General features: G+C 46.3%; 1 protein-coding gene across 1 annotated transcript in view; it reads left to right on the top strand.

Annotated features, from left to right (window-relative positions):
* Positions 1-26,929, top strand: part of LOC101904642 (uncharacterized) — a 155,858-nt gene that overhangs the window by 66,325 nt on the left and 62,604 nt on the right. The window lies entirely within an intron of this gene.

Here is a 26,929-nt window from a genome sequence, read left to right as displayed (position 1 = left end):
GGTCCTGGGGCCCAAGCCTGCTCCCAGTTTTGTGAAAGCAGTTTTATTGACACACAGCCATTCATTTCAGCGTCCATTCATTTACCCAGTGTCTGCAGCACTATCACCGTCCTAGGACAGAACCGAACAATTGTGACAGAGACTGTCTGACTCACAGAACACTTACTGTCTGTCCCTCTACAGAAAGAGTTTGCCAACCCGTGACCTAAATGATATAATGTATGTATGTGAAAATGCTTAAAAATACCAAGCGTTGGTCAAAGTTTTCATTATACATCTTTAACAGATCTTCTCTTTCCCTTAAAAAGAAGTCCAGTAGGCTGACTTTTTTCATACAGGGTCAGTTTGAGCAGGCAGATTTAGAAGAGCTTGGATAACATGACTGCTGATAAGAGTCTGATGTACTCAGTTCCTCAGTCGCGTCTGACTCTTTTCAACCCTTTCAACGGTAATCCTCCAGGCTCCTTTGGCCATGGGATATTTTAGGCAAGAATACTGGAGTGGGTTGCCATTTCCTTCTTCAGGGAGTCTTCCCAACCCAGGGATCAAACTTGCGGCTTCGAAGCCCCAAGAGTCTCATAGTAGATGTTATCAATAGTTTTCCTAGCTGGAAACAGAATCTCACAAACACATACATTATCTATCTAAATATGTATGTATATATGCGTGTAAATGTTTGTGTCTACATACATAGATGTAGACACATGCATAGTTATGTATATATGTGTGTGTATGACCCTCTTATCAGGGGTCATGTTATCCAAGCCCTTCTGAAATCTGCCTGCTCAGACTGATCCTGTGTGAAAAAAGTCAGCCTATTTGACTTTTCTTAAGGGAAAGAGAAGATCTGTTGTTAAAGATGTGTGCACACACACATGCATATATATATACACATATCTATTTATCTGTGTGCTTTTAAAATTATTTTTCAGCAAGGAAAACTATTCATATATGTATACACTTACATGCATTGACATATATATATCAAATATGTATATGCACATATAAACATACAAGTATATCTAATATACATGGATATATGTGTATATACATACATACACACTGACCTGGGTTTCCCTAGTGGCTCAGCGGTAAAGAATCTGCCTGCCAGTGCAGGAGGGGCAACTCCTGGGTCAGGAAGATTCCCTGGAGAAGGAAATGGCTGACCCCTGGGGTCAGGAAGATTCCCCTGGAGAAGGAAATGGCAACTCACTCCAGTTTTCTTATCTGGAGAATTCCATGGACAGAGGAGCCTGGTGGGCTACAGTCCGTGGGGTCGCAAAAGAGTCAGTTGCAACTTCGCAGCTAAACAACAGCAACAGCAGCACACCGACCCCGGGAAATGCCTCCTGCTGCTCTAGGCCCCGCCCCCATCCATATTCTTTTTCATCCCCTAGTGTTCTGAGTTAGAAATTCATTATCATTTTTAGGATGAGGGTTTCTGTCTCCCTCCTCACTTTTGGAGGGTTTGGAGATAAATGAACTTGGGTCTGTTTGGAAAGAGAAGATACCAGGACAGGAGAGTTCGGGACTTTGCTATCTCAGCTCTCACTTCTTTTCTATCACCTGTCTGCCTTTGGTCATTGCGTTTTCTCCATTGGAAGACTCTTTGGATTCTTTTTCTATATTAATTAGGACATTCCAAGAAACCTGGAAATGCCTTCATGACATTTGTGGGTCTTGAGTGTCTAGACCCTCTGGCACATCTGTGGGTCTAGTCAACAATGGGGACCATCCAGCATTGTTTACTTGGAACCTTATAATGCATAGAATTAACATTGGGTGTTTTGAAGAAAACCTTACGATCAGATCTCTGCCCAGCATTTTGAGCACTGAGGAAAGCCGAACTTTTGACTTGATGCACTGAGCTGAAAGCCCTTGCCTTTCCTCACAGCCAATAGTAAATCTTTCCTGGTAGTCCCAGTGTGAGCTGGTTTCCAGCCATTGGAGCAATCTTAAAACAAATTGACAGGTATAACATAGAAGTAAAACGCTGCGTTTCTGGGAATGTGGGAATCACAAGGGAATGCTGCGTTGGCTGAAACAATTAAAGGGGGATGGAGAGAAAACAGAGCAGAGCTTGGACGGTGGGTCAGGCTAAGGCTGCATCTCCTTGGGAGTATTTCATTTGTCTTTATGTGAGATCACACACAGCTCAGAGAAAAAGCCGGATGAGGATGATGACGGTGACGATGGTGATGACAATGATGGTGATGATGATGGTGACGATGATGGTGACAATTGTGATGGTGATGATGATGACGGTGACAATGGTGACGACAATGATGGTGATGATGATGGTGACAATGGTGATGGTGATGATGACGGTGACGATGGTGATGACAATGATGATGGTGACGATGATGGTGACAATTGTGATGGTGATGATGATGACGGTGACAATGGTGACGACAATGATGGTGATGATGATGGTGACGATGATGGTGACAATTGTGATGGTGATGACGATGATGGTGACAATGGTGACGACAATGATGGTGACGATGATGGTGACAATGGTGATGGTGATGATGATGACGGTGACGATGGTGATGACAATGGTGATGACAATGGTGATGACAATGGTGATGGTGATGATGATGACGGTGATGATGGTGATGACAATGGTGATGACAATGGTGATGGTGATGATGGTGATAGTGGTGATAATAATTCTTGAGCATGCCTAGCGGTCTAAGAATCTGAAGCACTTTTACAGATTTTGTAGCAAAACCCATGTTTCTGTAACTGGTAACAAGAGACTATTCTTTATTTAAAAAAAAAAAAAACCTGATTTTCTGGCATGGGCTTTCACCTCTGATGCTTCTTGATCTGTCTCCCCTTCTTAACATCTCTTAACTCAGTATCCCCTTTTCACGGTGGCCTTGCTCTACCCCATAGATTAGTGCAATTCGATCGATGACCGCTCTCAAAGCCCGCACAACCTGTGACAGGTTACAGTGAACTTTGATTCATTTCTCCCATCTGGAAGCTCTTAGGGGCACAGACACCCTGTGTCTCCATCCACCCCTGGGGCCTCCCACTCCACCTGGCAAAGAACAGGTGTGCTCCCATCAGGAATGTTTCAGTCAACGTGCAAATGCAGGAAAAGAGAAATGCACCAAGGTCTCTGTATATAAGCGAGCCAAGAGTATGGACAAGTAATTGACAAACAGAAACCATAGAAAATATGGAAAACACCTTTCATAAGGTCAATCTTCCCAGGTGGCACTCGTGGTAAAGAAACTGCCTGCCAGTGCAGGAGACATGGGAGACGTGGGTTTGATCCCTGGGTTGGGAAGATCCCCTGGAGGAGGGTGTGGCAACCCACTCCACTATTCTTGCCTGAAAATTCCATGGACAGAGGAGCCTGGAGGGTTATGGTCCATAGGGTCACAAAGAGTAGGACAGGACTAAAGGGACTTAGAATGCAAGCACACTCACAAAGAGTAGGACAGGACTAAAGGGACTTAGAATGCAAGCACACAAATTCTATTCAAAGAAATTACATTTCCCCTGATTGAATCAGTAGAGAAGAAAATAAAATACAATGTAATACTGTTGTAGTGAATGAGATTCTAATGAAAGTGTGTTCTTTTTGATCTAAACTTTAGAAACAATCTAGCAATAAGTATCAGATCAGAGAGGAGGATAATAGTAAAAAAAGTAACAATCCCAGTCATAAGAGCTCACATTTGTTGAGGCCTACCCTGGGTGTTCTTTGGAAGGAATGATGCTGAAGCTGAAACTCCAGTACTTTGACCACCTCACGGGAAGAGTTGACTCATTGGAAAAGACTCTGATGCTGGGAGGGGTTGGGGGCAGGAGGAGAAGGGGACAACAGAGGATGAGATGGCTGGATGGCATCACTGACTCAATGGTCATGAGTCTGAGTGAATTCGGGAGTTGGTGATGGACAGGGAAGCCTGGCGTGCTGCAATTCATGGGGTCGCAAAGAGTCAGACACGACTGAGTGACTGAACTGAACTGAACTGACTCTGCTGTTTGTAGCATCTTGTGTGTATATATCATCTCATTTCATTCTCACAAGGTAACAATCCTATGGGTGGGCCTGTTACTGTCACTCCATTTTATAGCTGAGGAAATAGAGGCAGAGAGAAGTAATTTGCAAGATCACACAGCAGCTAAGGTGGGATTTGAACCCAGGCAGTAGTGCAAAATCTATATACTTCATAGGCTACCTAAAAGGTTTATCCCCTTTGGGCTTCAAATTTCACTTCTGGGAGTCTAGTTCAAGGAATTATCTTAAAGATGATTATGCACACACATGTTTGTAGAAACAATATTTATCAAGATATCTGTTCCATGGGTTACTCTGTTGTCATTTAAAAAGGTGTTTGGGACTTCCCTGGTGGGGTCCAGTGGTTGAGAATCCTCCTTCTAATGCAGGGGACATGGGTTCTAACCCTAGTCTAGGAGCTAAGATTCCACATGCCTCGGGGCAGCTAGACCCTTGTGCCACAACGAGAGAGCCCTCATGAAGCAACGAAGACCTAATGTAGCTAAATAAATAAATAAAATAAGCTGAATGCATTAAACGGTGTTTATGATGGATAGATATTATATATCACAAACATATTTCTGAAGAATTTTATGTAGGAAGAAATGCAGACTTGTGCCTTTTATGACCTCAGACTGCACACTAGCCACCCTAACCATAAAACTTAACCTCAAAGATATAATATTAAGGGACAAGAGCTGGATCCTCATAGCATGATCGTATCCATTAAAAAAAATTCCACACAGGGATCCCTACAAGAGACTGGGAGGAAATCCACCAACCTCAGAACTAACAATGATTGGACTTCAATGCTGACTAAACATGCAAGTTTCATTTCTTCTTTGCACCTTCCTGTAAGTCTCTATATTTTCTTTCATAAACACTGTGACTTCTTTAACTTAAAAAATGTCTTCAAGGGACTTCCCTCGTGGTCCAGTGGTTGAGAGCCACCTCTCGGTGTGGTTCAATCTCTGGTCAGAGAAATGGGAACCTCACACTGCTGGGAAAGATCTGCATGCTGCAACTAAGACCCGCCCGACACAGCCAAATAAATTAATTAATTAAAAAAAAAAAAAGACTCAAAGTCAAGAAGGATAAGGACTGTGGGAGGAGACAGTTGGGGGAGGCAGAAAGTAAGAATTAGATTAAACCTTAGAGGAAATGGATTTATGGATATTTCAAGGTAAGCTGAAATCAAAGAGGTTGAGGAGATGTAGATCTTGCTGGATATATGGCTCTGGGTGAGGAATGTTTGGGTCACGTCACCTGAAAGGCATTGTGTGTTGAGTGTTTCAGTTTCTGGTTGACTGATCACTGAGACGTCCCATAGGGTTACCCTTAGGAGAAATATCCTAGCTGTGAGAAATGCCAAGAAAATGCCCCACCGCTGAACAGGCGAAAAAAAGCAAACAGATCATTTTAGAAGGTGAGTCTGTTGGACACCTGCTAACCCTGTAAAAGACGGGTGCCTCCTCTGTCCCACGTGCAATTCACGACACGGCAGGGGAGACAGATAGATACAGCAAGTCCCCTACACACAGACCTTCAGGTTCTGAACTTTCAAAGATGCAAATGTGTGTTCGCATGTCCAATCACATCAGGCCTGAGTGACATTGCAGCTTCTCCTCCATCTCCTGTTGCTGACGATCTTCAGCTCTACCATCTCCCACCTCCTCTCCCTCCTCCATTAGTAACTCTTCTTGCCTCTTCATTCGATGCCAGCCCCTGTACACTGGCTGTTGTACTATACTGCTGTATTTTTCGAGGTCCTGTACTGTAAGATCAAAAATGTTTATTTTTTGCTTTGTTTTTCAATCTATTGTTTGTGTGGAAAGCATTATAAACCTGTTACAGTACAGTACTGTGTAGTCAACTGTGTTAGTTGAGTTACGTAGACTAACTTTGTTGGACTTATGAACAAAATTGGACGTAGGAATGTACTCTGGGAACAGGACTCATTTGTAGTTAGTGGACTTACTGTATTTAGAAAATTGTCATCCAGCACAGTGAGGGCCATCACAGAGATGGCACATGTAAGATGATTTTTTTTTTTTTTAATATGCAGGGTAGGGTGTTGTCATTGCCATCTTTGAGTGGTCTTAACAGATAATTGGCTCCTCTCTGTAATTTTTTCCAGAACAAACCAGGGTAGAGTTTCAACTTTTTTTTTAAGCCCATGTTATTAACTTTGGTGGGTGTTTTCTAACTGATCTGTGTGTGGATGAGGATGCAGAGTTATTTATTTATTTATTAGTTTTTTGTTTTTTTTTTAATGTGAGTGGACCATTTTTAAAGTCCTTGTGGAATTTGTTACCATATTGTTTCTCTTTCATGTTTTGGTTCTCTGGCTTGAGGCATGTGAGATCTTAGCTCCCCGAACCAGGGACCGAAACTTCACCCCCGCACTGGAAGGCAGTCTTAACCACTGGGCCACCAGGGAAGTTCCCAGAGTTATTTTCAAAGATCAACTTGGCTGTTCTCCTCTCTCATGGCTGAACTGGAATATATTGGTTCCTAGGCAGGTACCTGTCCCTGTTAAGATTCTCAAGGTCAGCCCACAATGTTGGCTCAGGCATGTGGTACCATTTATAACTGTCAGCATTGAGCAGTGCAAGCCAGGTTGCTGCCAGGAGATATGGTGTTGAACTCAGGACTGCTCCATGTCTGTTGGGAACTTCACTGAGCACAGACCTTCTGGAGGACTGACTTGAAGACCATGTGGCCCTTCCATTTCCTCTAGAGCAGGGGTTGCATGGTTTTCTGTAAAGGGCCAGATGGTAATATTGTGTTTTTTGAGCCAAATGGTCTGTTGGCAACTACTCACCTCTGAAGCAGTCACAAACAATATACTAAGGAATGGGCGTGACTGTGTGACAATAAAACTTTATTTACAAAACAAGGCTGTGAGCTGGATTTGGCCCAAAGGCTGTAGTTTGCAGACTCCTGCTCTAGATAATCTGAAATCTGGGTGGATTAAGGGAACCAGCACAGGGTGCTTTCTGGGGACCGAGGGGTGCCAGCCGCTATAGAATCAATTATCTCAGATGACTGAGTGTAGGGGGTTGTGGTTCTTTAGTCACTAAGTCGTGTCCAACTCTTTTGCAACCACATGGACTGTAGCCCACCAGGCTCCTCTGTCCATGGGATTTCCCAGGCAAGAATACTGAAGTAGGTTGCCATTTCCTTTTTGAGGGAATTTTTCTAGCCCAGGGATCAAACTCTAATCCCCTGTATTGGCAGGTGGATTCTCTAACACTAAGTGACCAGGGAAACCTCTAGGGGGTTGCTGTGTATTAACCTGTGATTATTGCCTTGGCTGAATTGCAGGGAATGGCTTGCACTGAAGACAAGAGGGCTTGACTAAAAAGCTATCCAGACTTGGGATATTTGGGGGATGTCAGCCCTGATATTTTGAGTCATTTTCTTTGAGAACACCTGAGAGTACTGAGCAAAATCACCCATTCTTTTGTTAGGGACACTGAATTAGGCTGTATAATCAGATTTTTGCTTTTACTGCAGCTTCTAGAAAACTCCAGTCAAATTCATGCATCTGCTAGTTCAAGTTGGGAGGGTAATTTGGGCTACAGTCTTGAAGGAGCCTCATTCTCAGACCAGTTCTCTTTTTCATCTTCTCATAATCCACCATGATGAATTGTACAATTGCCTCGTAATCTGCCTCAAATCCCCTTTGAAACAAGCAGGAAAGAAAACAAGAGAAGGGAGTGGAGGCGGGAGGGATGTGCCTGAGCATACAGCATATGAATAGTGTATTTCTCTTTCATGCCTAGTGACCAGCTACCCAGGTGGCACTAATGGTAAAGAACCCGCCTGCCAATGCTGAAGACATAAGAGACTAGGGTTTGATCCCTGGGTGGGAAAGATCCCCTGCAGGAGGGCATGGCAACCCACTCCAGTATTCTTGCCTGGAGAATCCCATGGACAGTGGAGCCTGGTGGGTTATAGTCCATAGCGTGGAAAAGAGTCAGACACGACTGAAGCAGCTTAGCACAGCACAATCAGCTTGAGTTCCTATTCACTTCACTCAGGAAATCTGGTCTTATACTAGTTCTGCATTCTGTTTCAGGGAATTCCCAAGGAACATTAGCAGGTACCACAAATTTTCCCCTGCACACCCCGAGAGTTCTCTCCAAACTGGGACTTTGTTCTTTAACAGATTCAGTTCAGTTCTATTCAATCACTCAGCCATGTCCGACTCTGCGACCCCATGGACTACAGCATGCCAGGCCTCCCTGTCCATCACCAACTCCTGGAGTTTACCCAAATTCCAGGTGAGTTGTATAATGCCATCCAACCATCTCAGCCTCTGTCATCCCCTTCTCCTCCTGCCTTCAATCTTTCCTAGCATCAGGGTCTTTTCCAGTGAGTCAGTTCTTCACATCAGTTGGCCAGAGTATTGGAGTTTCAGCTTTAGCATCAGTCCTTCCAATGAATATTCAGGACTGATTTCCTTTAGGATTGACTGGTTTAATCTCCTTGCAATCCAAGGGACTCTCGAGAGACTTCTCCAACACCACAGTTCAAAAGCATCAATTCTTAAGTGCTCAGCTTTCTTTATAGTCCAACTCTTACATCCAGACATGACTACTGAAAAACCATAGCTTTGACTAGATGGACCTTTGTTGGCAAAGTACTGTCTCTGCTTTTTAATATGCTGTCTAGGTTGGTCATAGCTTTTCTTCCAAGAAGCAAGCATCTTTTAATGTCAAGGCTGTAGTCACCATCTGCAGTGACTTTGGAGCCCCCCAAAATAAAGTCTCTCACTGTTTCCATTGTTTCCCCATCTATTTGCCATGAAGTGATGGGGCTGAATGCCATTTATCTTAGTTTTCTGAATGTTGAGTTTTAAGCCAGCTTTTTCACTCTCTTCTTTCACTTTCAAGAGGCTTTTAGTTCTTTGCTTTCTGCCATAAGGGTGGTATCATCTGAGTATCTGAGGTTATGGATATTTCTCCCAGCAATCTTAATTCCAGCTTGTGCTTCATCCAACCCAGCATTTTGCATGATGTGCTCTGCATATAAGTTAAATAAGCAGGGTGACAATATACAGCCTTGACGTACTCCTTTTCCTATTTGGAACCAGTCTGTTGTTCTGTGTCCAGTTCTAACTGTTGCTTCTTGACCTGCCTACAGATTTCTCAGAGGGCAAGTCAGGTGGTCTGGTACTCCCATCTCTTGAATAATTTTCCACAGTTTGTTGTGAGCCACAAGTCAAAGGCTTTGGCGTAGTCAGTAAAGCAGAAGTAGATGTTTTTCTGGAACTCTCTTGCTTTTTGATGATCCAGTGGATGTTGGCAATTTGATCTCTGGTTCCTCTGCCTTTTCTAAATCCAGCTTGAACATCTGGAAGTTCATGGTTCACATACTGTTGAAGCCTGGCTTAGAGAATTTTGAGCATTACTTTACTAATGAGTGCAATCGTGCAGTAGTTTAAACATTATTTGGCATTGCCTTTCTTTGGGATTGGAATGAAGACTGACCTTTTCCAGTCCTGTGGCCACTGCTGAATTTTCCAAATTTGCTGGCATATTGAGTGTAGCACTTTCACAGCATCATGTTTTAGGATTTGAAATAGCTCAACTGGAATTCCATCACCTCCACTAGCTTTGTTTATAGCGATGCTTCCTAAGGCCCACTTGACTTTGCATTCCAGGATGTCTGGCTCTAGGTCGGTGATCACACCATAGTGGTTATCTGGGTCATGAAAATCTTTTTTGTACAGTTCTTCTGTGTATTCTTGCCACCTCTTCTTAATATCTTCTGCTTCTGTTAGGGCCATACCATTTTGTCCTTTATCGCTCTCATCTTTCCATGAAATGTTGCCTTGGGATCTCTAATTTTCTTAAAGAGATCTCTAGTCTTTCCCATTCTGTTGTTTTCCTCTATTTCTTTACATAGATCACTGAGGAAGGCTTTCTTATCTTGCTTGCTATTCTTTGGAACTCTGCATTCAGATGGGTATACCTTTCCTTTTCTCCTTTACCTTTTGCTTCTCTTGTCAGCTATTTGTGAGGCCTCCTCAGACAACCATTTTACCTGTTTGCATTTCTTTTTCTTGGGGATGGTCTTGATCACTGCCTCCTATACAATTTAACAGATTGCTTCTCACCAACTCACTCCTTGGTTGGGGTGGCTGAGTGGGGCTTATGTGGCCCCCTAGAATTCCCTAATGGTAACCTGCTTGGAAACACTTTCTGAACTGCCCTCTCTTCTCTGTCTCACTTCCTGCTCCCCATCTGATACTTTCTGGGGTTACCTCCCAAATAAACCACTTACATTCACCTTTTAGCCTCAGTGTCTCCTTCTAGGGGAGCCCACGCCAAGAGGGAGATTTTGCAGATGGTGGATGGACAAGGCTCATTGGATGGAGTGAGGGCACAGGAGAGGCTGAGGGAGGCTTGGGGTCAAGGGCACAGGTAGGCCAGTTGCTTTTGAGGAAGAACGCTTGGGTTAGAGAAAGGAATGCAAAGGTGGTTACAGGGGTAGGTAACTTGAACACCAAGAAAACAGAGATAAGAACTTCAAGGGAAAGAAATCCAGTGGAATCAATTTTTTTAAATTATTTTCTGAAAAATCTCTATCAAAGTAATATATGCACATAATTTAAAAAGTCAGAAAGTCTAGAAGACTGTTCAAGTGGTGAGTGACAGCTTCTTGCCCTGCCCCTCGCTTGGCCCTGGAACCAACCTCAACTGAACAGTTTTGGGTTTTAGTTCTAGTGGGTACCCCACGCCTCTAAATGACAGGCTTCTGTGGTTTATTTTGGGTTTATCGACTTTAGGCATTGTCTATTGACTTCCTGTTGTGTTGGATGATGTAAGATGATGGAGCAGGCAAAATTGTAAGATGGCCCCAGAATTCTGGCCCCAAGTGTACACATACCTTCTCTTAATTGTTCAAAAACTACTCTGGATGCAACTGTATAATTAAGATCCTTGATCAATTGACTTTACCATAGGGAGATAGACAGATGGGCCTGACCTAATCATAGGAGCTCTTTACCTCTGGTCTAGAAGTCAGAGTAAGTCAAAGGTTCAAAAGCTGAGGGAGATTTGATGTTGGAGAAGTACGCCTTTGCTAGAGATGGCAAAGAACTTTGAGTGGCCTCTAAGAGCTGTCACTCAGCCCTACGAGCCCAAGGCACTGAATTCTGACACAGCCACATGACCTTGGTAGAGAACCCCAAGCTTCAGATAACAGTGCAGTTTATTTTTTAAAAATGTTTATTTTATTTACTTTTGGCTGTGCTGGCTCTCAGTTGCTTCACACAGGCTTTCTCTAGTTGCAGTGAGTGGAGGCTGCTCTCTAGTTGCTGTGTGAGGGCTTTTCATTGCAATGGCTTCTCCTGTTGTGGAGCTCAGCCTCTGGGTCCCTCGGGCTTCAGCACTTGTGGCTTGTGGGCTCTAAAGTGCAGACTCAGTAATTGTGGCACATGGGCTTAGTCGCTTAGCATGTGGGATCTTCCCGAACCAGGGGTTGAACCAATGTCCCTTGCACTGCAAGGCAGATTCTTAACCACTGGACCACCAGGCAAGCCGGGTAGTGCAGTTTTAAGCCAAGCAAGATGCTGAACAGAAACTCCAGACTGCCTAGCTACAGAGCTGTGGGTTGATAAACTTTGTTTGAAGCCACTGAGCTTGTGATACTTTGTTACTCAGCATAGATAGCAAATACAACCAGTTTAAGATGGTGTGAGGCTTGAGCTCTGTCCCACCACTCCTCGTCATCCCTGTGACTTTTCCCAGCCTGGCTATTGCTGCCTTAGTCCCTCTACTGGTTACTCTGCCATGTCAAACCATGACCTTCCTTGTCATTTTCTTATTCCAGCCACCACAGGGACTGTCATTTCAGCACCCCATTTTGTAAGCTGCAGACATCTTCAGTTTCACAGGCTATGTGTTTTCTGGGACACCTAAACTATGCCTGAAGAACGAGAAAGCAGGCATAGACAGTATATGAAGGAACAAGCCTGGGACTGCCCTGGTGGTCCAGTGGCCTGGACTGTGAGCTCCCGTTGCAGGGAGCCTGGGTTTGATCCCTGGTCAGGGAACTAGATCCCACATGTCACAACTAAAAAATATCCCAAGTGCCACAATGAAAATTGAAGTTCCCACGAGCTGCACTAAGACCTGATGCAGCCAAATGAAATTTTTTAAAAAAAGGAACAAGCATGAGAGCATGCATGCATGCACTGGATGCCAATAAAACTTCATTTACAAGAACAAGCTGTGGGCCATGCTGCCCTCAGACCCTGTTTCCCCTCTGATCCTCTGTCTAATGAACTATATTACTCTGACCAGATCAAGGCTGCTGACTTTGGCATTCTTTCTGCTCCATCCTTAGGAGTCTATTTCCAACTTATAAAAAGCAGGTTTGGGGTTGATGTATCATTACAGAATGCCCTGGGAATATCGAGGCTTATCTCTGCCTGTCAGGGACTTTTGAAATGCTTTGCTTCTATTTGATTCCATTCATGTGAAAGGTAGAGGCCCCTTGGAGCGTGAAGATGGAGACACAACTCCATCCTTTATAAACAAACTCAGGTCTTGTTCAGTCTGTGCATCGCAAGGTAGGGGTCACAGCTGGAAGCATTTTTCCCAGGAAATTCAGGGTTGTCAAAGGCATTTATCCAGTATTTTATTGTAATTGGTTAATTTATGCTTTATTTACCTTGTGAATATGATCTGAAAGTTAGCACTGGGGGAAGGCTGCCTTTTTATGCTCTACATTGTCAGAAAAATATATGTCTCTTTGGCAAAAAAAAAATTTTTTTTTAAGCGAGAAACGGAGCTTTGGAATAAATTTTCCACTGCTTAGGCTGAGGCCCACTCCTACCCCCAGGCCCCCCCAGCCCCATCTCCCTGCCCCCCGTCACCATGATCTGTGTTCCTTTAAGTCAAACAAAACTAGTTTTTGCCGAGCACATTCAAATGTTTCACCTTAGACGGCAGAACTTGGAACTAACCTTCCGGGATCAGCGTTGCTGCAAATCAGGCCAAGAGCCATTGGAATAACCCACCTCGTGGTTGGAAAACGCTGATTCCTCCGAGGAAAATAACACACAGACCCAGTAGCCCGCTTGCTTTGTTGACGCAGCGAGTCTAGGCCTGCGCCTCGTCCTTCCCACACGTGGGCCCACAGATGGGAAATGCATCTCTCCCGCCTCCGTCGGGGGGCTGCCAAGGAGAATTTGCATGTTAGGCCTCTCATCATTTCCAATTGTTCTCCAAATAAAACAGGCCCTGGAGCTGAGGCGAATGCCTTCCAAGGCACTTTTCCACTGGGTATGGGTCCAGAATAAATACTAAAGAGAAATCTGCCCCTCCAAGCACTTCTCGGAGATAGTTTTTCATTCAGACCAGTCAGAAGCCAAAGAGAGCAGGGCGCGTCCAAACCAAAGGCAGCATGCTGCCCCTCCACTTCTCCCCTGGCCAGACCCCATCATCTGTTACCTGGTGATACTGGGCTGGGGCTCTCTCTGTCTTCCTACTCTTATCTCTCTCTTCCCCTCCCTTCTCTCTCCAGCCTTGCCCTCTCTCCCACCCACCCACCTTTCCTTCTCTTTCAGTGACAAGCCCATCCCCTTTTGTAAAAAAAAAAAAAAAAACCACACAAACTTTTTATCTTGCCATAATGATAGACTCTGCAGAAAGCTGCAAAAATATTAATAGTATAGACCATCCTGGGTACCTTGTATTTGGCTTTCCCCTACAGTTTCATCGTCCTTGACAGTAGTGTGAAAGTGAAAGTTGCTGTTGTGTCTGATCCTGTGCAACCTCATGGACTGTGGCCCGTCAGGCTTCTCTGTCCATGGAATTCTCCAGGCAAGAACACTGGAGTGGGTAGCCATTCCCTTCTCCAGGGCATCTTCTTGATCCAAGGAGCAAACCCGGGTCTCCTGCATTGCATGCAGATTCTTTACCATCTGAACCACCAGGGAAACCCATGACAATAGCACATTATCAAAACCAGGACATCACAGCAGCACAATGTCTACGTCTAATTCCATGTCTAAGACCTTCATTTTTTTCTTTTTTTAAAATTTTTTGGTCGACCCACATGGCATGTGGGTCTTAGTTCCCTGACCAGGAATCAAACAGGCACTCCCCTGCAGTAGAAGCATGGACTCTTAGCCACTGGACCACTGGGGAAGTCCCTAAGCCTTTCATCTTTGAATGCTCACTTTCCTGTAAGTTTGTTCCATTTTTAGGTTTTTTAAAATTATTGTTTTATTTTGGTTGCACGGGCTCAGCAGCATATAGCTTTAGTTGCTCCAAGTCATGTGAGATCTTAGTTCCCTGAACAAGGATGGAATCTGAATCCCTTACATTAGAAGGCAGATTCTTTACCACGGGCCCACCAGGGATGTCCCATTTTCAGGATTTTTAATTTACTCAAAGAACACGCATCTAATGTTTATATTCTCCTTGAGGTGGGGTGCTGTCTTTTCTCATCTGTTCACTTCCGGGGCATCCCAAGGGGCCTGGGCCCTCCTGCAAGGCAAACCCCCCAGGGGAAGAATTTGTAGCCCGAGTTCCAGATCTTGCTGGGCAGCCTTGGAAGTCCTCTCACACACTTTGTCTCTTGGTCCTCCATTTATTTTCATTTAATAAGTGAAAGGAGATGAAATTGAAACAGGTGCATGTTACTCCTGGGGAAGAGCTCTGATTGCAGATTTGATGAGAAAGCTGTTCAAACTGCGGCCTGAAATGAGTTTTGTGACCCATCTGCACGCGTCTGTCAGATGTGCAACCTCCCGTGATATGGGCGATGGTAGGCGAGCTGCACGCAAATAGGCAGAGGCTCCTGCAGGTGCTAAGGGAGAGCTCAGCCTGATCTTGGGGCCAGAAGTGGACTCCCAGTCTCCACACTCCTATGACCTGGTGTGGATGGGGCTCCCCCAACAAGGAATTCTCCAGCTCCCTGACACCAGCTAGGCATCCTGCAATTGAGCTCACCTTCCCACTCTGTCTATCAGAATACAGTGGTGGATCCCACAGGTGAAGGACGTAGTCCCAAAAGACTGCCCCCACCCCAGCTTCAGATGCCAGTCACAAGTCCAGGTTGTCACCTGTGTTACCAAGTCCAAGCTAGCTCTGCTTTCCACCTGGCAGGCCAATAAATCTGAGACAAGGTGTTGAGGCAAGGAATAACGACTTTATTCAGAAAGGTGGCAGACCAAGAAAATGGCAGACTAATGTCTCAGAATAACCATCTTGTTGGGGTCTGGATGCCAGGTTCTTTTATAGAATAGGAAAGAGGAGGAGGAAAGGAAGTAAAGTAAAAAGGTCATGCTGCTAAGCTGCTAAGTCACTTCAGTCATGTCCCACTCTGTGCGACCCCAAAGACGGCAGCCCACCAGGCTCCCCCGTCCCTGATTCTCCAGGTAAGAACACTGGAGTGGGTTGCCATTTCCTTCTCCAATGCATGAAAGTGAAAAGTGAAAGTGAAGTCACTCAGTCGTGTGCGACCCTCAGCGACCCCATGGACTGCAGCCTTCCAGGCTTCTCTGTCCACGGGATTTTCCAGGCAAGAGTACTGGAGTGGGGTGCCATTGCCTTCTCCTAAAAAGGTCATAAGTTTTGCAAATATCTCCTGGAATGGCCAGCCTCAGGGAGGGCATGTGTTAATTTCTTCCTTCCTATAGCCATTCACAGGTGGACAGGGTCCGGTTGACTCTGAAACAAAGGCACTTTGGTTTAATATTCAGCAGAGGGGCAGGGTTCCCTGAGGCAGGCCATTATGTACAGATAGTATCCTTTTAGTGAACACAAGCAACGTAAGGAAAGGTTAAAGTCAAAGAAACAGACCCAACATGGAGTCAGATTTTGTTCTTCCCTGTAACACCTGTGCTTCTGATTGGCTCTTTTTTTTAAAGGATTGGCTGTGCTGAGTCTTTGTTGCTGCGTGCAGGCTTTTCTCTGGAGCGGGGGCTACTCTTCATGGCAGTGCTTGGGCTTTTCATTGCAGTAGCTTCTCACTGCTGTGGAGCACAGGCTCTAGGTTGCACGGGCTTCAGTAGTTGCAGCTTGTGGGCTCAGTAGTTTTGATTTCTGGGCTCTAGAGCATAGGTTCAGTAGTTGTGGCACGCAGGCTTAGTTGCTCCGAGGCATGTGGGATCCTCCCAGACCAGGGATCGAACCTGTGCCTCCTGCATTTGCAGGTGGATTCTTTACCACTGAGCCACGAGAGAAGCCCTCTGATTGGCTCTAAATAGAAGGTTTCTACAAACCCCTGTTGAAGTTTGATGATTGCTAGAATGACTCACAAAACTCGGAGAACTTTGTGCTTACTAGATTACTGGTTATTATAAAAGGATACAACTCGGGAACAGCTAGATGGACGGAGGCACGGGGTAAGGTCTGTGGGAGGGGACCTGGGGGCTTCCACGCCCTCCTTGGTGTGTCATCCTTCCAGTATCACCAAACCCAGAAGTTCTCTGAACCCCATCCTTTGGGGTTTTTACTGAGCCTCCATTACACAGTTATGATGGATGAAATCACTGGCCATTGGTGATATGTTCAACCTCCAGCCCTTTCCTCTCCTTGGAGGCGGGAGTTCAGGAGGTGGGGCTGAGTGGTCCAAGCCTCTAAGCACGTGGTTGGTTCCCCTGGCAACCAGCCCACATCCTGAGGGGCTTCCCAAAGTCTTCTCATTAACATAAACCATGGTCAGAAGGGGCTTGTTAAGAATAGCAAGCATAACTTTATCTCTCTTATCACTGAGGAAATTCCAAAGGTTTTAGGAGCTCTGTGCCAGGAACAGGGACAAAGATCAAATACATATTTCTTACTATAAATCACAATATCATGAGATGGAATCTAGTTTTTTTTACATTCTAGTGAATATAAAGTGGGTCTGTGAATTCTCAGGAATTTAAGCAGCTGTAGCTTCTGGCTCCTTCAATATTTAAGAGTGACCGTTATTTTTTCCCAAGTATTTCTTTTAAAAAATTATTTTATTATTCTTATTGTTATTTTATCTATTTTTATTTTTTGGCTGTGCCACTGGGCATGTAGGATCTTAGTTCCCCAACCAGGGATTGAACCCATACCCCTGCAGTGGAAGCACAGAGTCCCAACCACTGGATGGCCAGGGAAGTCCTGTGACCTTTATTTCTGAGTTAAATTTGGGGCAGTATGTAAGGAGACAGGACCAAGGACCTGACCTGACCAGTTGGGTGGATTCAGGACTGGCGCTGCGGCCACTCTTGGCTCTCTTTCCACGGGTCTCTGTGTCCTTCACCAGGAATTAGCCAGAGGCGCCTGGAGTGGGGTGTGGGGGAGCAGGGTGCATCATTCATCCATCTCTATGGGGCTCAGGGGGCTTCCGAACCTGGGGGGTAGCTGCAGAGGCCGGAGAAGCCTGCGGGTGATTTGTCCCAAATTCACCTTTCCGGAACGTTCAGCTGCAGCGGGTGAATGAATTTGAGGTTTTCTCTCTCCTCCTGAACAGTCTGTATACAAAAGCAAAGGAAACCAGGCTACTGGGGAGACAGTGCTTAATGATCTGGAAACAAGCACCGGTGTTTTTCTTGGCTAGGTGAGAATGGTTACCTTGATTGGAACTAGCCTTTCCGAAGCAAATTTCAATCAAGGCTGCCTTTGTCTGGGTGGTGTGAGGGTGAGGTGATGGACTGGATCGCCCCCTGTGTGCGCTTCGAGCACCCTGACCCGCTGTGTGCGCAGCCCATGAAGGGCATGATGTTGAATCTGAATTTTTGCGAAAGGCTCTATTTCAATGGGATAATACTTCACAGAATCCATCTTTCTTTACACTTTCTGATTTAATCCATTGGTGGGCTTCCCTGGTGGCTCAGACAGTAAAGAATCTACCTGAAATGTGGGGAACCAGGGTTCAGTCTCCGGGTCAGGAAGATCCCCTGGAGAAAGGAATAGCAACCCACTCCAGGATTCTTGCCTGGAGAATCCCATGGACAGAGGAGTCTGGTGGGCTACAGTCCATGGGGTCGCAAAGAGTTGAACATGACTGAGTGACTAACACTTTCTTTTGACTTTTCTTTTAAGTAATACAGCATAAGGCACCCAGGAAACAACAGCTATAAACAAGCCTGGGATTCAGAAGGAAAGGCTTTGGTGGTGGTGCCTCCTGAAGTCTGAGGTCACTGATTCCTCAAGAGGATGCCAGCAGTGGGAATGATGGGAGGTCAGGGTCTGAAAGATGTCAAAGCTTCAGAGTCAGGGGGAGAGTGACAGCTGTGTGACCTTGTACAAGTTACTTAACTTCTCTCTTTCCTCATCTGTAAAATGGAGTGTGAGAGGCAGAATAACGCCCCTCCCTCAAAGATGCATGCGGGCAAGCTAAGTCGCTTCAGTCGTGTGTGACTCTTTGCAACTCCATGGACTATAGCCCACAAGGTTCCTCTGTCCATGGGATTCTCCAGGCAAGAAAACTGGGGTGGGTTGTCATACCTTCCTCCGGGGGCTCTTCCCAAGCCAGGAATTGAACCTGCGTCTCCTGCGGCTCCTATACTGCAGTCAGATTCTTTACTGCTGAGCCACTGGGGAAACCCCCCTCTCCTAATATGTGGGACCCGTGATGATGTTAGATTACAAGGCAAAGGGGAATTAAGATGGCAGCTGACTTGAACATGGTGAGGTTATCCTAGATTTTCCAGGTGGAACCAACCAAAAGGGAGACAGGAGAGGAGCTTGAAGTGATGCGCTGGAGAGAAGAACCAGCTCGCCGTGGCTGGCTGGCTTTGAAGGCAGAACAAGAGGAAACATAAGCAAGCTAATGCAGGTGGCCCCTAGGAGCTGGAAAAAGCAAAGCTATGAATTCTCTCCCAGAGGCTCCCAGAAGGAAGACACCCTGCTGACACTGTTATTTCAGCCCAGTGAGACTGGGTTAAACTTCCAACTACAGAACTACAAGATAATACATTCGGCCGCTTTAAGCCACTGAGTCTGTGATCATTTGTTACAGCAGCAAAAGGAAACTCCTTTTGTTACAGCAGCAAACGGAAATTATCCCTTGATTATTATGGGGGATAACCGTAGTACTCCTCTTGGAGTAGCTATACTGGGTGAATTATTACATGGAAAGCACTTGGAACAGTGCATGGGTCAGTATCACATTGATGATGATGATGATGATGGAGAAGATTGTTACTGGCCTAAATATACTTATCTTTTTTTTTTTTTTTAAATTTATTTGGCCACGTTGGGTCTTAGTTGCAGCATTTGGGATCTTCATCCCGTCATGTGGGATCTTCTGTTGAGAGTCATGGCCCCTCTAATTGTGGTGCTCAGGCTCTGGAGCACATGGGCTCAATAGTTGTGGCTCACAGGCTTAGTTGCCCCACAGCACGTGGTTCCCTCACTGGGGATTGAACCCACACCCCTTGCGTTGCAAGGTAGATTCTTAACCCACTGGACCACCAGGGAAGTCCCTAAATATATTTATCTTGAGGGATGCCCACATTTGGAGTGTGAAGAGGAAGGGAGAGCCACAGCGGAAAGAGGGATACAAAGGAAAACCAGAAGGGTACAATGTCAGGGACATCTCAGGTGTGAGCAGGAGGTGGTGACGCCCAGTCTCGAAGTGTGGGAGGCGTGACAGCAGAGACCCCAGGGGCCTCGCCTAGCTGGGTGTGGTGGAGAAAGCACTGGACAGGACCCTGTCTGTGGAACTCTATAGCTGGGCCTTTCAATCTGGCAGGTACCCACCACATGTGGCCCCAGAGTGCCAAGGAGGGGGTTCATCTGAATCTAGATGGGCTGCAAGTGTAAAAGGCGTACTGGATTTCAAACACCCAGGATGCGAAAAAGCATGTAGGCAATCTCATTAATAATCTATGTTGAGGGACTTCCCTGGTGGTCGGGTGGCTAAGACTCCACCCTCCCAGTGCAGGGGACCCAGGGTTCAATCCTGGTCAGGGAACTAGATCCCAGACACCGCAACTAGGAGTTCGCACACCGCAACTAAAGATCCTGCACGCGGCAACAAGGATCAAACATCCTGTGAGCCACCACCAAGACCGGGCGCAACCAAGTAAATAAAATAAATTAAAAAAAAAAATGTTGACTACATGTTGAGATGGTAAGATTTTGGAAATGTTGAGTTAGATAACACCTAGTTTTTAAATTAGTCTCACTTTGAAAAAAATGTAGCTGCTAGAAAATTAAAAACTGCCTCTGTGGTTCGCACTAACACAGGGCTAGGATAACTATGTCACCAACTAGGGGTGTAAGCTCAGGCAAGGTTTCTCTACCCTGTGGGTTCTGTCCCTTTGTTTGTAAGACCAGGTGACTCTAAGTTCTGTTTTGGGTGTCCTGGGGTTTGGTGGCCGGAAGGTCTCTGAGAAGCATAGATGGAATCACTTTGCAGAAAGGTACATTGCAAGGGATGAGGGTCAAGGAGAGGCAAAGGGAAACCGAGGCCAGGACTGCATTTCTGTGGAGGCGGATGATGTGGGCTAGGAGAGAGACAAGCTGAGAATCATCGCTCATGCTCTTGCAGAGACCTGGGTAATTTATATCCGAGGAGCGGGAACAAATGTAGGGGGAGAGATTAGATCGACAGGAGAGAGGGTGAATTGATGGAGGAGCCTCATCGAGGGATACGAGAAGAAGATTTAAGAGCTGGGCAGGAGGTAACCTTGGAGGGGGCCAGGAGAGAATAAGCGGGTGAGAAATAAATTAAACAATCAGCACGCTCATCCAAACTGTGCCTCAAAGGGCGAATGAAATAGAATTGGGTGTCTCACAGGACGAGGCAGCTAACAGGTGCTGGAGGGAGTCAGGAAGGGGAGAAAGTGCTGCGAGAAGGAAAATTAGAGTCGCCTGAGGAAAATGAATGCAGTGGAGCAGAAGGCAGACAGAGGAGTGGAGCCCGGGCTCCCGCAGAGAAGACACAGGCCTCCTGAGGCAGCATTTTGAAAGGCCCCACATGCCAAGATAAAGGTAACTGCAACCCAGACTCCAAAGGAAGGCAAAAATCGAGGACAAAAATAAGCATGTTTCACTCTCTGACCCTCATCAACCTATTTTTCCAGTGTTTGTTCCTCCTGAACCAGAAAGGACTCACAGTCTCTTAAAGTGAAGTCACTCAGTCGTGTCTGACTCTTTGAGACCCCGTGAACTGTAGCCCACCAGGCTCCTCCGTCCATGGGATTCTCCAGGCAAGAATACTGGAGTGGGTTGCCATTTCCTTCTCTTAATTCCTTAATTCCACAGTCTCTTAATTCCTCCCAAATCTTTTTGAGGCCAGAGCGTCCTTTGCAAATCATCAATTCCCGTATCAGGGCTGAGAGGTACCTCCAGAACACCATCTCCAGCCAATACTGGATTGGATTTGAAATCTTACTTCCTGCCTCATTTCTTCTTTTTTTTAAAGAATTAACTGATATTTATCTGGGCTGGGTCTTCGTTGCTGCACAGGCTCTTCTCGAGTTGCGGTGAGCGAGTCACTGCTCTTTAGTGCTTCTAACCTCGCTCCTTCCTCTTGCTGCGGAGCGCAGGCTGTAGGCCACTCGGGCTTCAGTAACTGCTGCGCCCAGGCTCAGTAGTGGCAGATCCCGGGCTCAAGAGCGCAGGCCCAATAGTTGTGCGCTCAGGCACACAGCCTTAGTTGCTCCGCAGCATGTCGGATCTCCCCAGATCAGGGATCAAACCTGTGTCTCCTGCACTGGCAGGCAGACCCTTTACCACTGAGCCACCATGGAAGCCCCTTGCCTCCGTTCTTAAGCTCGCTGTGAGAAATCATCATTTTTTTTCTCATGTTATTCTAGCTTTGGACACGAGGCTTAGTAAAATCACCACCATTGCTTTTTTTCTTTTTTGAGGGGAGGGGGTGGCCGTGCTGCAAGGCGTGTGGGATTTAGTTCCTTGACTAGGGATTGAACCTGGGCCCCCTGCATTGGAAGCGCAGAGTCAACCTCTGAACCACCAGGGAAGTCCCATTGCTTTCTTATTTTTGACCCTTCTGCTCATTCTTGGACACCCCTTGGGGAAGCACTTCATCTTTGTCTCACTTGGAAGAGAGGAGGCGCATGGTTGGTTCCACATCCTTGGGGTTATCTGGTGGGATAAATCAGAGACTGCACAACTTCCTGTGGGCATCTGTTCCATTCTATGGCTTTGGTGTGGAATCCTCTTATACTTTATTTATTTGGGGTCTAGGTCTTCCTTGCTGCGAGTGGCTTTCTGTAGTTGCAGTGAGCGAGGGCTACTGTCTAGAGGTGGTGCTTGGGCTTCTCATGGAGGTGGCTTCTCCTGTTGCAGTGATCGGGCTCTAGAGCTCAGGCTCTTTCTTGTGCTGCATGGGCTGAGTTGCCCAGTGGCATGTGGAATATTCCTAGACTAGGGATCCAGCCTGTGTCCCCTGCATTGGCAGGTGGATTCTCAACCACTGGACCACCAAGGAAGCCCCCCTTACATTTTCTTAACCAGCCATTAACACCATATAACAGTTTTCCCCAGCTGGGAACCTTTTCTTCCATCTCCAAGAAAGACAGGGAAGCCTCAGCCCTATTTCCTTTTCTCTGTACCTCAAAATCTAAACCCCATCTTTCTCCTGTTGCCACCACAGTAAGGACAGATGGTCAGTGTTTCTTTTGCTGGCTTCTGACCCATCCCTCTGGCCAAATAAGATCTTGGCATTTGGGGGCCAAACTTGGGAGGTTTCTCTTCTCCAGCCCCACACCCTGACCACTCTCTGAAGTGTTGATTTTCCTGCTATTTTTAAGTTCAATCAGATTGGATTTCGTTTCAGGAAATACCTCACTGCTTCTGTCCCTCTTTCTCCCCACTGCCCTTTCTGGTGTCACTCCCTCTGCTTTGGCTAAGGAGACCAGCTGAGGACTGAAACAATGTATCACTTGGAGCCAGGCTTGTAAAATGAGGACGCTTTTCTTTCCCAAAAAACCTTGGTGCCCCCAAATGGAAAAATCTAGCTCTCAAAACATGAGCCTGTTGGCTGCTCTGGCTGAAAGATGCTGCCCGTGAGGAAGGAATGTGCGTTATTTTGCAAAGGCCAGAGGTTCTTTCAGAGGTTTCTTCTGTCCTCTGAGGTGGGAACTGGATGCTAAAAGCCAGTGACCGTTCATAACGGCAGCACCTGCATTTGGCTCCTTGCCAAATCAGGAGAGTCTCTGACGTGTTGTTCATGGAAACACTGAGGAAACTGGACCACAGAGGGTTAAATGCCCAGTGTCACATGGCAGCTTGCCACAGTGATGGCACCAGCAGCCGGGGCTTCCGGCACCTGGGCCCACTGGCCTGGGCTCTCTGGACTCTTCCGCTGGGAGGTGGGGGAAAAGGAAGAAAGAGCTGGCTCATGGAATCTGGTCCCGATTTGCCTGGATCCCCCTGGTTTTCCACTTCTCATATTTTGGTGCTGCCTTTTTTAGAGTCAGCCCAAAAGGCAGAGGTCTCCCCAACTGGCCTTTATTCTTCTTTCTTTTTTATGGCCATGCTATGGAGCATGCGGGATCTTAGTTCCCCAACCAGGGATTGAACCCATGTCCCCTGCTTTGGAAGCATGGAATCTTAACCCCTAGACCGTCTGGGAAGTCTGATGGCCTTTCTGATGTTTGCATTACCTGCCTCTGTTGCTGGCTCTGTGAATGGGAAGGCCATCCATCTTAGATCTTGACCCTGGCTCTCTGATGTGAGGATAAATCTGGGGTCTTTGTCGCTTACCAGCCTTCCAGGACTTCACGTAGGGGTAAAGCCCTTGGAGTGTCCCATCAACTCCCTGCAATGTGCAAGTTTCTGCCCCAGGGTCCTCTGTAAGAGATGGACATGGTTCCACTCAGCCATCTGACCCACTGCTCCAAGGTCCTCATTTCCCACAAGACTGAGGTCCTTCTGCCACTTGCTTGGTTCTTGACTCAGGTGTTGTTCTTGCTGACAAGACCAGTTGTCTCATATTCTTTGGGTACCTCCCTCTCTTGGATGCTGGTCCTGGATGGATCTGGCACATGGGCTCTGCTGGTGCTCAGCCTCCTTCTGACTCACTGTCCCCCTCCTCCACCCCCAGGACCAGGACGTCTGCCCAAGACGCTGCCTGCTCTTGGCCACATGGCATTGCCTTCAGGATAAACATCTCTGGCTGACACAAGATTGATGCCTCCTTAAAAGACTTCCCGTAGCTCGCACAATGCCCCCTTTGTAGGAATTCCTGTTTTACTGCAGGGCGATGGCTTGCTGAGACTGAGCTGCTCCTTACCAAGACTGTGACCCCTCCCTCACCTCAAAGATTTCAAGAATCTGGAATTTGGAGCAGCCATGGTGCCTGCTTCTCAGTTGGGTTTCTGCTCTGAGTCTGGACAGAGTCCAGATTGGAGCCCTGAGCTGGGGTGTTCAGACCCCTTACAAAGGACTCTCCCCCAGGAAAGCCATCCGAGACACGGCTCCCAGTCTCTTACTTTGGAGCTGGGAGCTCCCACCCCCATTAGCCTCAACTCTGCTCAAACCTCCAATGACACAGGCAGCTTGGACAATCCACATAAAGCAGCCTGGGCATCCATATCCAGGCAAGGAGGGGGGTCATTGCTTTTGCATTTTGCCCGGAAAGTATCTGAAAGGTACATTTCACCTTATTCTCTGGTGGCCTCCGTGAGGCAGAAGGTTGCTATGGGCAAGGGCAGGAATCTGTCACCCAGTGCTGTGACGGGTGGCAGGGAGCACATACATAAGACACAGGAGAGCAGAAAACACTCACTACATTCATCTCCTTTGTGCCCAGAGCTCCCTCGGGAGCTGGGTCGCACAGGAAAGCTGGCTCTGCTTCTACCCTCTCAAACTCCCGAATGTCTCTGCTAAAGATCAATTGCTTAGTTATCTCATAATTATAAAGCTAATGTGTGCTCACTGCAGGAAATGCAAAGGGGGTAATGGAAGGGAAGGATGACAAAAACCATCAGTCGACATCGTCTCTCTCGTATCATCTCTCCCCTTGGACATGGCCATCATTTAAATTTTTTTTTTAATGGAAGTGAAATTCACATGATGTAAAATTAACCATTTTAACGTGAGCAATTCAGGGACTTCCCTGGTGGCCCCGTGGCTAAGACTCTGAGTTCCCAGTGCAGGGGGCCCGGGTTCAATCCCTGGTCAGGGAACTAGATCTCGAATGCCCCAACGTAGATTGAAGAATCTGCATACCACAACCAAGACCAGGTGAAGCCAAACAAATAAATAGTGAGTAATTTCAGTGGCATTTACTACATCCATAATGTTTTGCGACCAACACCTCTGCTGCTGCTGCTGCTAAGTCACTGCCCCAGAGACGGCAGCCCACCAGGCTCCGCCATCCCTGGGATTCTCCAGGCAAGAACACTGGAGTGGGTTGCCATTTCCTTCTCCAAAGCATGAAAGTGAAAAGTGAAAGTGAAGTCGCTCAGTCGTGTCCGACCCTCAGCGACCCCATGGACTGCAGCCTTCCAGGCTCCTCCGTCCATGGGATTGTCCAGGCAAGAGTACTGGAGTGGGGTGCCATTGCCTTCTCCACAAACACCTCTATCTAGTTCCAAAACCTTTCTATCACCCCATGAATCATAGCCCACCAGGCTCCTTTGTCCATGGAATTTTCCAGGCAAGAATACTGGAATGGTTGCCATTTCCTTCTCCAGGGGATCTTCTTGATCCAGGGGTCAGACCTGCTTCTCCTGCATTGGCAGGAGAATGTTTTACCACTGAGCCACCTGGGAAGCCTCTAGGGGGTTACAGAATATGAACCTGTAACCGTGGGCTTCCCAGGGGCACTAGTGGTAAAGAACCCACCTGCTAATGCAGGAGATGTAGGAGACACAGGTTCAGTCCCTGAGTCGGGAAGATCTGTAATCCTCAAGAACCAAGGAGCCGGGTGGGCTACCGTCCATAGGGTTGCAGAGTCAGACATGGCTGAAGTGACTTTGCATGTACGCACAACCTGTATATTGCCTGGACTGAATTTCGGGCATATAGTATACTCCAATAAAAATTAATTTTAAAATGTATACATTAATACACATTTACATTAATTTTTAAAAAAAATGTATGTTACAAATATAACCACCTGTGTAACCTCTATCACAGTCAAGCTCTAGACTCTTTCCAGCACTCCAGAAAGGTCCTTTGAACACTTTTCCAGTTAGCCTCCCCTTTGTCCAATCCAAACAACCACTCTTCCGATTCCCACATCTTTTCTTATCTGTTCTGAAGTTGCAGTAAATGGAATTGCCCAGTGTATTTTCTTCTTTGTTTATCCATCTTGCACTCTGCACTATCTTTTTTTTGATTCGTCTATGCTGCTTCATGAATCAGCAAAGTTTTTCTTTGTTGTTGCTGAGGAAGTACAATTCAATGGTATGAATAAAAAATAGCAGCATGAATATAAAATTCTATGAGTAGATAATTTATTCATTTGTTCTCCTATTGATGGATGTCTTACTGAGTTCTATTACAAACTATCTCCGACCTCACAAGCAATTGTGAAATATGTGCAATCTAGAAAAATGGTAGAGATCAACTTACATGCAAAGCAGAAACAGAGTCACAGATGTAGAGAACATAACCTCACAAGCCATTTTCAATGTCTGCCTCATGTCACTGGTTGGTCCTAACAGTTTGCATGTGTGGGTGCTCAGTTGCTCCAGTCATGCCCAACTCTTTGTGACCCCATGGACGGTAGCCCACCAGGCTCCTCTGTTCATGGGATTCTCCAGGCAAGAATACTGGCGTGGGTTGCCATGCCCTCCTCCAGGGGATATTTCAGACCCAGGTATCAAACCTGCTTCTCCTGCATCTTCTGCATTGCAGGTGGGTTCTTTTCCACTGAGCCACCAGGGAAACTGTGTTTTATTATTTGTGGGCATTCATGTTCTTCTATTGGAATGAACATCCTTAAACACAAAGTTCTGTCCAGGATAGGTGCTTGCCACAT

The sequence above is a fragment of the Bos taurus genome, chromosome 17 (genome assembly GCF_002263795.3).
Source record: "Bos taurus isolate L1 Dominette 01449 registration number 42190680 breed Hereford chromosome 17, ARS-UCD2.0, whole genome shotgun sequence".
Taxonomy (NCBI): Eukaryota; Metazoa; Chordata; class Mammalia; order Artiodactyla; family Bovidae; genus Bos; species Bos taurus.
Note: the sequence above shows the minus strand (reverse complement) of the source record. Positions and strands in the feature narration are given on the sequence as shown.